The sequence below is a fragment of the Bos mutus genome, chromosome 14, assembly GCF_027580195.1.
Source record: "Bos mutus isolate GX-2022 chromosome 14, NWIPB_WYAK_1.1, whole genome shotgun sequence".
NCBI lineage: Eukaryota > Metazoa > Chordata > Mammalia > Artiodactyla > Bovidae > Bos > Bos mutus.
The window spans coordinates 53,748,134-53,758,853 of record NC_091630.1 but is presented as its reverse complement, the minus strand read 5'-3'; the positions used below and the strand labels follow the sequence as shown (position 1 = coordinate 53,758,853).

Here is a 10,720-nt window from a genome sequence, read left to right as displayed (position 1 = left end):
GGATTATTTTATTTGAATGACTTATAGTATAATGTTTAAAGAAAATACTTGCGGATGATAGAAAATGATCAATTTTACCTTAAATTATCAATTAAAGGAATTTGGGTTTGCTATGAAAGGAGGCAGATTTTTTCCCCCATATAATTAAAAGTAATGGGATGAAAGAGTAAACACTAAGAACTCTTCTGGGATGTATAACTGTTTCCTCTGTTTTAGAGAACAGAAGGAGGGACCTTCCCCACACTGAGGAATGCTGTGCCGTATTCTGACATAGAATCTGGTGGGCTGGGCCTGGCCAACACCTGTTCTCTCTGAATAAAATTCTGGTGATGAGGCAGACATTTAGTAAGGCCTGAACACAAGCCATGTGCCCAGGGCACTTAGGTAGTAAGACATGACCTCCAACCTCAAGGAGAGGGAACATCCCTGAATCCTTGAGATGGGGGCCTAAGTTGTTTCATTTACTGTTTTAACTCCAGTGCTTTCAATAGTGCCAGATCGAGGGTACAGATTTTAATAAATATTTATCACACGAGTCAATGGGTTCTGTTACAGCATAGCTGGGCTATAATTGGGAGGGTGACCAAATTAAGAAATTATGGAGCATGTATGACTAGTTCTGCCTGTGTTGAAATGTGAGGTGAGGGTGTTTTTGAACAAGACCTCATGGGAGAGGTAACATGTGAGTTGGAACTTGAAGGCTGAGTCAAATTTTTTCAAGGGAGAAAAGAGCATTTCAGTGGTTGTGGAGACAGGTGATTGGAAGCTCTGCTAAGGGGCTGCTCTTATAACCACGACTAGAGAGGACACAGACTTGACTGAGCAAAGTGTCATTGGATCTGCAGATGAGGGGGTGTTTAAGGATTTATATGAAAGAAACATGTCGATGGCAGGCAGATGCGGACTGACAGGCACAGTGGAGACACAGAGAACTCAGGTAAAGCTCCCAGGAGGAGGCTGATCGGAGGGTGGAGGCGCTGAGTCACCTTTGCTCTCCTTTTGACTCCACCCATTTCTCTCTCCCAGCTAGAACATCCACTCATGGACATGTGTTTTGTTTACTGTGGAGTCTTCAGTACCTAAAACACTTACTGACACATTTCATTTTTGCTGAATGAATGATTCAGATTTTGCAATCGTTGTCCTCAAGGATTGTGGTATTGTCTGGACTCTCCCTGCTTTGTGTGTGGCCTGTATTCTGATAGGGAAGTCTCTTATGTCCAAACTTTACTCAATTCTTTGTACTTGTCCATTCTGTTCATGTTGTTTTTTAGCAAGCCTGGAGGTCAGAAGGATATTGCTCTGGTAATATCGTTGAAGACGTAGTAAGTCTTGTTAGCCTTTCCCAGTAAGTCTTCCATATTGTGTTTGAATGGTCATAGAACATCTAAACTGGAAGGTCCTTTAATAATAATGACTTTAATAACATATTTGACAGCCTATTGCATGCCAGGAATTCTGCTTAGCACTTTTTTTGGGGGTTGTCCATTTAATCTTCATAATTCTGTTTTATTTAATCTTTACAACAACCAGCTACTTATTTTTAATTTACAGATGGAAAAACTGATCCTCAGTGGTATTGTACAACTTAAAATCCTCCCCTCCCCCCCTTTTAAGGGATCCACTTGCTAGTTTCTAATTACAATGAAAGAACCAGAATAGAGCTGAACATGACTGTAAAAATGTGATGGTTGAGAAGCCAGTCTAGGAGATGAAGACCTGGACTGGAAAGCCCTTCTGTGATACTGTCCTCATCTTCAGGCTCCTGCTTGTACCATCAGAGTTGCTTGCTGGACACAAAGATAACAGCTGATCTTAAATGCAGAGTCACACTGTGAGGTTCCTTTACTTGAAGTTCTGAATTCAGTGATCAGAAGGGCAGTGTTTCAGTAATGACTCTGAGTTAAAGAAAGATGATCCGTCAGGCAACTCATGTCCCTTGGCAGGAGAAAGTCAACTTCCTTTGACATTCTGGGTTATCAGTCAGGATCCCAAAATGTTGATGTCGGATGCGTGAATTCCTAGTTGAGATCAAACTCACGGTTCCAGAGAGCGAAGGTCAGAGCACTGAAATGGATGCATTAGAATTAAGCTGGCTTCTGTCATAAAGCTTCATATAAATATTACACCCAGCTCTATAAGAACTCAGTGTTTGGTTTCTGAACCTATTAATATATAATGAGGCTATGGTGTAATTAATATCGTTTGTTTTGATTTTCCGTTAAATCCGCTTTAGTAATAAGAATGCAAGGTAATTATTCAGAAAGCCTTTTCAACAAATGTCAGTTTTCATTGATTAAAAATCAAGTCAGTGCTTCATTTGAAATGATATTTACAAGCATGCTTTAAGCCGAAATGAATAATTATCAGGTTATTGAACTGTGAGTTATCTGCAAAGAATTGTCTACTTTTTTCTTTTTGAGTTTTGCATTAAGGCTTGATCTCAAATAATAACAGAAGGCAAAACAGGGGGTGTTGAGAAGAAACATTATGCTTTTGTTTTGAGGAATTTCATTTTCTTTATTTAATGTTGAAGCCACAGTTTCTCTCCTCTGTTGGTTGTGGAATATCCAAAGCTGAAGTCTGGGGATGTGAGAGCCAAATGTTGTTCCCTGGGAGGGACTTGAAGCCACTGGTCACCAGCCACCGAGCGTGCCTCGGTTTCCCTGCAGCACTAAGCGGTGGTTGCGCCAAGCTGACTCAGGCATTTCTTTTCACTCTAGAATGGCTTTTTCTCCTACATATTTCTCTTTCTTTCTTTCACAGAAAACAATGGGAAAGTAATCTGTCATCTGTTATTGAGTCATGCTGAAGGTAATGTGAATTCAGAGCCCTTTGTTTTTTTTTCAGGGCCTGAAGAATGTACCACGACAACCCCAACAATGTAGACTGCAGTGTATTCGTGTTTACAAATAGACATGTATATATAAGTCAAGTCAGCAAAATTATGTACTGCATGGATTTAAAAATAAAGTCGCTTGTGTGACTAACTCTTATTCGATGTACTCCAACAAAAGGACTGCAGCCTGCCAGGCTCCTCTGTCCATGGAATTTTCCAGGGAGACATACTAGATTGAGTGCCATTTCCTACTCCAGGGTTCTTCCTTACCCAGAGAATGAACCCATGTCTTGCATCTCCTTCATTGGCAGGTGGCGTCTTTATCACTAGCATCACCTGGGAAACCCATAACAAAATGACAGAAAACCATGACTGCATGCTTTCTCCATTCACTTACCCGGGATCTTTTGTCCCAAACCCACTTGTAGGTGTTTGAGACAGCCACAGAAAAACTGCCCAAAATCCCTCCCTTGTGAACCTCACCTTTGAACCCGGGAGATTGACAATAATGAACAGCATGTAACATGTGGAGGATATCAGATGGTGATAGATGCTGTCTGGGAAGATTGAGCAGGTAAGTGGATTGGGGTGGAGGGCAGGTTTGGGCAGAGAAGGAGTTTCATTTGAAACTGAAAAGTGAAGTCGCTCAGTCATGTCCAACTCTTTTTGACCCCATGGACTGTAGCCTACCACACTCCTCTGTCCATGAGATTTGTCAGGCAAGAGTACTGGACTGGATTGCCATTTCATTGCAACTAGTTCATCAGAAAAGCCTTACTCAAAGGAGATAGTTGGGCAGGCCCTTGTAGAGTATAAGAGTGAGCCATGTGGCAATCTGGGGGAAGAGCATTCTACCTTCAGGCAACAGGGTGTGCAGCCCTACTGTGGTGGGAGGCTGGCCGTGGAAGCAGGAGAAGGAGGCCAGGGTAGCTGAGACAGGGTGCTGGAAGAGGAGAATAGTAGGAGAGCCAGTAGGTGGAATTGGAGAATAAATGAACTATCCACCTCCTGACAGCTCATGTCTGTCATAGAAGATGTGTTGTAATAACTTGAGGCTAAAAGACTGTTAACCTGATGGACAACTTATGTCCTGTTTTCTGAGTCTTTCTGTGTGAGCACTAGGAATGAAGCCACTCTATCAGTGGCCATCACAGTGGGACTACTCTGGGTTCTGGGATCTGGTCATAATTCATCCCTGGTCATGGCAATTAGGCAACTTGGAAATTTTTTCTAAGTGAGAGGTAACAAGGAGAAACAATATTAGAGATGAAAAGAATGACCATATTAGAGATGAAAAGAATGACCATTTTGTTATAATTGACAGCAGTGTTGGACATAGGTATAGGTGTATGGATTTAAGGTGACAAAGTTTTCAGATGAAATTCTGAGTGTTCCTCATCATGATATTTTGGTAATTGTCCTTATATGAAAAAGGGACCGAATTTTTGAATACCATATTCTTGATTTTTGACAATCAGGATGTTCCATCTCCCCTTTTGGTTTTTCTTGGGTTCTCCTTAAGCGGTGGGAGAATGGGCTTCCCAGGTGGCACAGTGGTAAAGAATCCTCCTACCAATGCAAGAGATGCAAGAGACGCAGGTTCAATCCCTGGGTCAGGAGGCTCCCCTAAGAAGGAAATGGCAACCCCCTCCAGTATTCCTGCCTGGACAATCCCATGGACAGAGGAGCCTGGTGGGTTACAGTCCATGAAGTTGCAAAGAGTCGGACACAACTGAGCAGGCATGCAGGCACACACACACTGAAAACCAAGTAGCATGTTTGGTTGAATGATTAGACTAAGGTGATATGAGGGTGGGTGGGTAGGGGAAGGTAAATAGGATGAATTTAGAATTTACTTTGTTTCCAGGCACTGTGCTAGGAATCTGTCACCCTCTTTAGTCCTCATAACTCTCTGAGGTGGATGGAGGAACTGCTCAGCCCCACGAACAATCCTGTGTTTGCTTCTGACTCCATCATGCATCCTTGGAGAGACGATTCCAACAAGAGATAAGGTGGAGACTAAAGGTGAGGATCCCCATTTGTTAATGCTGGCTGCTGGAATGAAATGCCACTTCAAGGTACTTTCTTATCTCATCAGAGAGAACACCCTTTACAAGCTCCTTCAGGGACTGGAACATCCCTTCCCTCCAGTGTCAGGGGGCACTGCTTTCTTTGGTTATACACTGTAGTCGGTCAGAAGTACAAACCTTGAAACTACCCACAAGGACCCAACCAGTAAATGATCAAAAAGTTTGCAGTTAGGGTGGATGAAAATCTGGGAAATGTGAAGACCCTCAGTAATTCTATGGCATCAGAAAATTAAATTTCTGTAATAACAAATTACGATATAATGAGGTCACATTAGTGAAATAAGAGGCCCAGATGCCTCAATGATTTAATCTCGCTCTTCGCATAAGCTTGTGCTAAATTTTAATGAGTATTTTGATTGATAACATATTTAGTTCAAAATAGGTCTTTGAAGACAGCTGTAAGAGTATTAACATTTAAAAGATGCTATGATAGAAATTCGTTTCATTAAGTAGCTGATAAGAAAAAAATTACTGTATAAACCTGCCAGTGTCAGACATCCTGTTATGACCCATCTACTACTGAGCAAAGAGACAGTAATATGTCTTTATTGGGCTATTTTTGAACACTATAGGAGCTCATTTTCCTGATTTAAGGAAAAACCAAGTGACACCAATGAAACAGATACAGTAAATGCGCTAAATTCATGAAAAGAGAATTTCAAGTAAAAGCGGCCTAAATATGAAATGGCTTTGGTGTTTCAGCTCTCGGTAAAATTGCAGTAGCTTTGAGGGCTTAGGGATTATCTCAGTGGGGCTGAACCCTTAGACCAGCTATGTAATGGTAGCATAACGTGGGCCATAAATGTGAGTCACATATATGTATATACTGTTAGAATTTCTAGTAGCCAAATTAGAGCAGCAAAAAGAAACAGGTGAAAATAATGCGTGGGATTTAACCCTAACTGTTTAAAATATTACCATTTCAATGTGTAATCAACATAAACATTATTCATGAGATATTTTATGTATTTTTTTTTTTGCATTAAGTCTTCAAACCACACCCTAGCCCTTCTTCTGCTCCAAAGAATGTAGAGCAAGTTTAATTTCTCATCCATAGTGACAATCCCATTCACATTTTGTAAAAGGTCTTTCCTCTCTGTGTCATGTCTGACATGCTAAACACCCAAGTTCTAATAACTCTTCCTCTTTTGAGTCTTTTCTGCTGTCCTCTGGATGTCTTTGGGTTAAACAACTAGCCTTCAAAAATTTGATTCTCAGAGTTGGTATTATGAATGTAATGGGACTGTAACCCCACCTTGAGCTGAATTTATGCTCCTATTAGTGCAACAAGCTATCAGACAAAGTTGATAGTTAACTAGAGTGGACAGTAGACTCAAAGAATTCAGGGTGAAGCTGCCAATTTCTTCTGCCTTGAGATGTCCTGAAGCCAGGGGTGTGTGTATTGTGAAGCTAATAAGCTTTAATTTCAAGTCTCTCTCTTGCCTGGGCCCCTTCGAGGCCATAGGAGGGGCTTAGCCGTTTATTCATATGGTCATATGATTTTGTAAATTTTACAAATGTGAGATAATTTTACTGTCTTTTTAACTTTAACTTAACCTTTGCTGTTTTTCCTCATGTTTGGAATGGCTGTGGATCTGAGTTAAAAAGGAACTGAGCTGGGAATGTTTTTAGTTTGGATTCAGTGAGACAATTATGTGGTATACAGTCACTTCATGTAGAGTTGTTACAACTGGACATGTTTATGTATAGTTCTTTCAAGCTGACCAGTGTAGAATTGAATTCCAGAAATCTTTCTCTTTCCCCTGGTCTTACTCGCCTGCATTAAAACACAATTCCAGCATCAGAGATTGTATATCAACATGACATACACTATAGATCCTAGGCCTAGAAGCTACACTGTGGAAACTTTTTTCAATCAATCATGTATAATTGCAATAAATGATTTTGTTCTTATAGACACAGTTAAAACAGAAACTGTTGTCTAATATATAGTTGATAATAGGATGTATAAAATTATGACAACATGTAAATTTTGTCTTTTTTGATGGACTTACACAAAATAAAATTTATCAGGCTTCCAATGTTTTAAGTTTTAGCTACAAACTTGTAGCTGTACTACAGGGAATTGTTCAGTTGCTAAGTCATGCCATACATGATCATGTGGTTTTGTCCATTATTCTGTTAATATGGTGTATTACATTGCTTGATGTTCACATGTTTCAACAGCTTTGCATTTCTGGGATAAATCCCACTTGGTCATGGCATATAATCCTATTTATAGTTTGGTGGACTTAGATTTTGTTGAAGATTTTTACATTTATATTCATAAAGGATATTGTTCTGTAGTTCTCTTTTCTTTTAATGTCTTTATATGGTTTGAGGGTCAGGGTCATACTGGCCTCATAAAATGACTTAGAAAGTGTTTCCTCCTCATCTGTGTTTTGTATGTTTGTTAAAAATAGTATTAATCCTTCTGTAAATGTTTGTTAGGAGTCACCAGTGAAGACTTGGACTTTTCTTTGTAGGAAGGTTTTTATTGTTTTGTTTTCTGTTACTTTTTGTTTGTTTTGGTTGTCACTGAATTAATCCCTTTAGTTTTTATAAATTAATTCAGATTTTCTAGTTCTGTTCCCAATTTCAGTAGTTTGAATCTTTTTAGTATTACTGATATTTCATCTAGATAATTTGTTGGCATAGAGTTGTTTATAATATCCCAGGTAGTCTTTTTTACTCCTGTGGTTGGTAGCACTGTTTCTTATTTCATTCTTGATTTTAGTTTTTTTCATCCTCTTTATTTTTTGCTGATCAATCTTTTTAATATTTTGTCAAATTTATTGATTATTTTTAAGAATCACCTTTTGGATTCATTAATTATCTCAATTATTTTCACATTAAATTTTATATTAGTTTTCACTATTATTTTTCCTTTGCCTAATTTGAATTTAATTTGCTCTTCCTTTACTAGTTTCTTTTGGTAAAAATTAGGTTACTGGATTGACATTTTGCTTTAAAAAATATAGACATTTAAAGCTATAGATTTTCCTCTAACCACTGTTTCGGCTGCATACCATGAGTTTTGGAATGCTGTGTTTTTATTTTCATTCATATCAAAGAATTTTCTAATTTTCCTTGTGATTTTTCCTTTGGTCCATTAATTATTTAGGAATATGCTGTTTAATTTTTATATATTTGTGAATTTCCCAAGTTTTCTACTGTTTTTAATATTTAATTTCATTCTATTGTTGTCAGAGATATGCTTTGTGTAATTTCAATTGTTTTAAATCTATTTAAGCTTGTTTATTACCTAAAGTACAATCTACTCTGGAAGGTGTACACTTGAGAAGAACATGTATTCTGATGTCATTGAGTGTAATATTCTATAAAAGTTTATTAGCTCAAACTGGTTTAAAGTGTTGTTAAGGTCTTTTATTTCATTACTGATCTTCTGTCTTGCTATTCTATTCATCACTGAAAGTGTGATATTAAAGTCTTCTTCTATTATTGTTGAAATGTCTATTTCTCTCTTCAGTTCTATTAGTTTTTGCTGCATGTGATTTGGGGGTATCTTGTTAAGTGCATATTCATTTATCATTGTATCTTCTTAATGGGTTAATCTTTCATCATTATATAATGTTTTTCTTTGTCTCATATAGTTTTTTCATAAAAATCTATTTTATCTGATATCAATACAGCCTTTGCAACTCTCTTTTGGTTTACTTGTTAGATGCAATATCTTTATCTTTTCATTTTCAACCATTCTGCCAATCTCTACCTTTTGGAGAGTTTAATCCATTTACATTTAAAGTAGTTACTAATGAAAAAGAGGACTTCCCTGGTGGCTCAGTCAGTAAAGAATCTACCTGCAATGCAGGAGACTGCCTGCAATGCAGGAGATCTGGGTTTGATCCCTTGGTCGGGAAGATCCCTTGGAGAAAGCATGGCAACCCACTCCAGTATCCTTACTTGGGAAATCCCATGGACCGAGGAGACTGATGGGCTACTGTCCATGGAGTTGCAAGAGTCAGACACGACTTAACAACTAAACCACCACCAGTAAAAAAGAACTTTTTTCTGCTGCTTTGCTATTTGAATTCATGTCTCATACCTACTTTTGTTGTCCTTTATTTACCCTTTACTACTTTCTTTTATGTTAAATGTTTTCTAGGTTATTTTAGTATACCACTTTAATTACCTTGTCATTCATTTACTATACATTTTTGGGTTATTTTCTTAGTGGCTTCCCAGGAGATGACAGCACCTTGAATATTACAGTAGTACAGCACAACAGCTGGCATATAGGAGCTGGCATTGAGTAAACAGACAAAAAGAGTTACTGATTAGAGGAGGGAGAGGACAGGGGAGATGGCAGAGCTGAAGGATCATCAGCAACAGGAGGCAGAGGGAAAGCTGCAATTTCACTCACACCTGACGATGATGGCAGAGGTCTGGTTCCTTGTTGGCATCAATTCTGTTTACCCTCTTGAAAAAACAATCCTGTGACGTCTAGGTAGTAGCTCTTTTTTTCCTCATCATAGATGACATGGTAGCACTGGATTGCATTATGAATGATTGCTGCAAACTTCTTGTACGGTTCTATGTTCAAATCCTGTGCTTCAAAAACTAGCAGTGCCTCCTCCAATAAAGAAAATCCCCTTGCCATTTCCTGCGTAGTGAATCTCTTCAGGTCTTCAGTTACTTCTTTTTGTCTGTCTTCATCCTTTCTCTAGGCCTCCAATTTCTGGCACTTCTAGCAGTACCAGCCACATCACCACTGCTTTTATGCTTGCTTCCATACATCCTGGACCTGAGACAAAGACCCTGTGCTACTGTACTCTATACGGTATTGTATAACAAAGTACACGGGAGCACAACCACCTGTAGAGATTGCACACATGTTACAATGTTCATCAAATATGTGGACAGACTTACGTGATCGAACGTGCGAACACACGTTCCCACATACTGTACTGATTTCTCATGTACTTTTCTTCTATTAGAGGAAACAGTCTATTTAACTTCAGTTTTTTCATTGATGCTTCTCGAATTTATTTCTCAGGCCTTTTACTTCCTTGAGCCTTAGATTTTATCACGCACTGCCCTACACAACACACACACTCACACCTTTAGATAAGATTATAGGATAGTGCACTGAGTGAGGAACTCACTTCTCTGTGGTTGCAGTCTTAGAAACACCAATATTCAGGAGAAGGAAGAAGATCTAACTAGGGACATAATGAAAGAGTGGAAGAAAAGGCTTTCATTTTCTGAAAGCTAGGGCGTTAGGGCTTCAAAAAACAGCACAGGCCTTTGCCTAAATAGATACTTGTTTTCTGGTTATAATTTCACACTTTCCCAAAATAATGGCATGTAAAAATTTGTCTGAGATAGCAATTCTTACCGTAATAGAAGGCTTTTCAAAATCATATCTTATATCCTAGTATCCCAAACCATTACATTCCTAATTGGTGGAGTGTTAGAGGATAGAGAAAAGTGACTATGAAGATTTATCCTGTCTTTTTCAAAAAAGAGAGGTAAAAAATGCATTGCAGTAAAGCTTATATAAGGCTTGGCTTATAGGACAAAATAAGACCAAACTGTAGGGAGAGTTCCTGAAGCATATAAGAACAGGACATGGAAAAGGATAAGGGAGAGTCTAGTTTATGTGAGAGATCAGAATGAACGTTTTTCTTAGGCTAGAGGCTTAATGAGCTCTTCTTAAAGTCTGGAAATTCATTTTTTTTTTCTAATTTTATTTTATTTTTAAACTTTACATAATTGTATTAGTTTTGCCAAATATCAAAATGAATCCGCCACAGGTATACTTGTGTTC

The 10,720-nt window shown here is 38.4% G+C and overlaps 1 long non-coding RNA gene across 1 annotated transcript; it reads left to right on the top strand.

Moving 5' to 3' along the window:
• The first annotated feature begins 813 nt into the window (after positions 1-813).
• On the top strand, positions 814-5,404 carry LOC138990758 (uncharacterized). The gene is made up of 4 exons (XR_011466859.1): positions 814-937; positions 2,767-2,814; positions 3,268-3,413; positions 4,707-5,404. It is a non-coding gene; the product is annotated as an uncharacterized lncRNA (long non-coding RNA).
• The last annotated feature ends 5,316 nt before the right edge of the window (positions 5,405-10,720 follow it).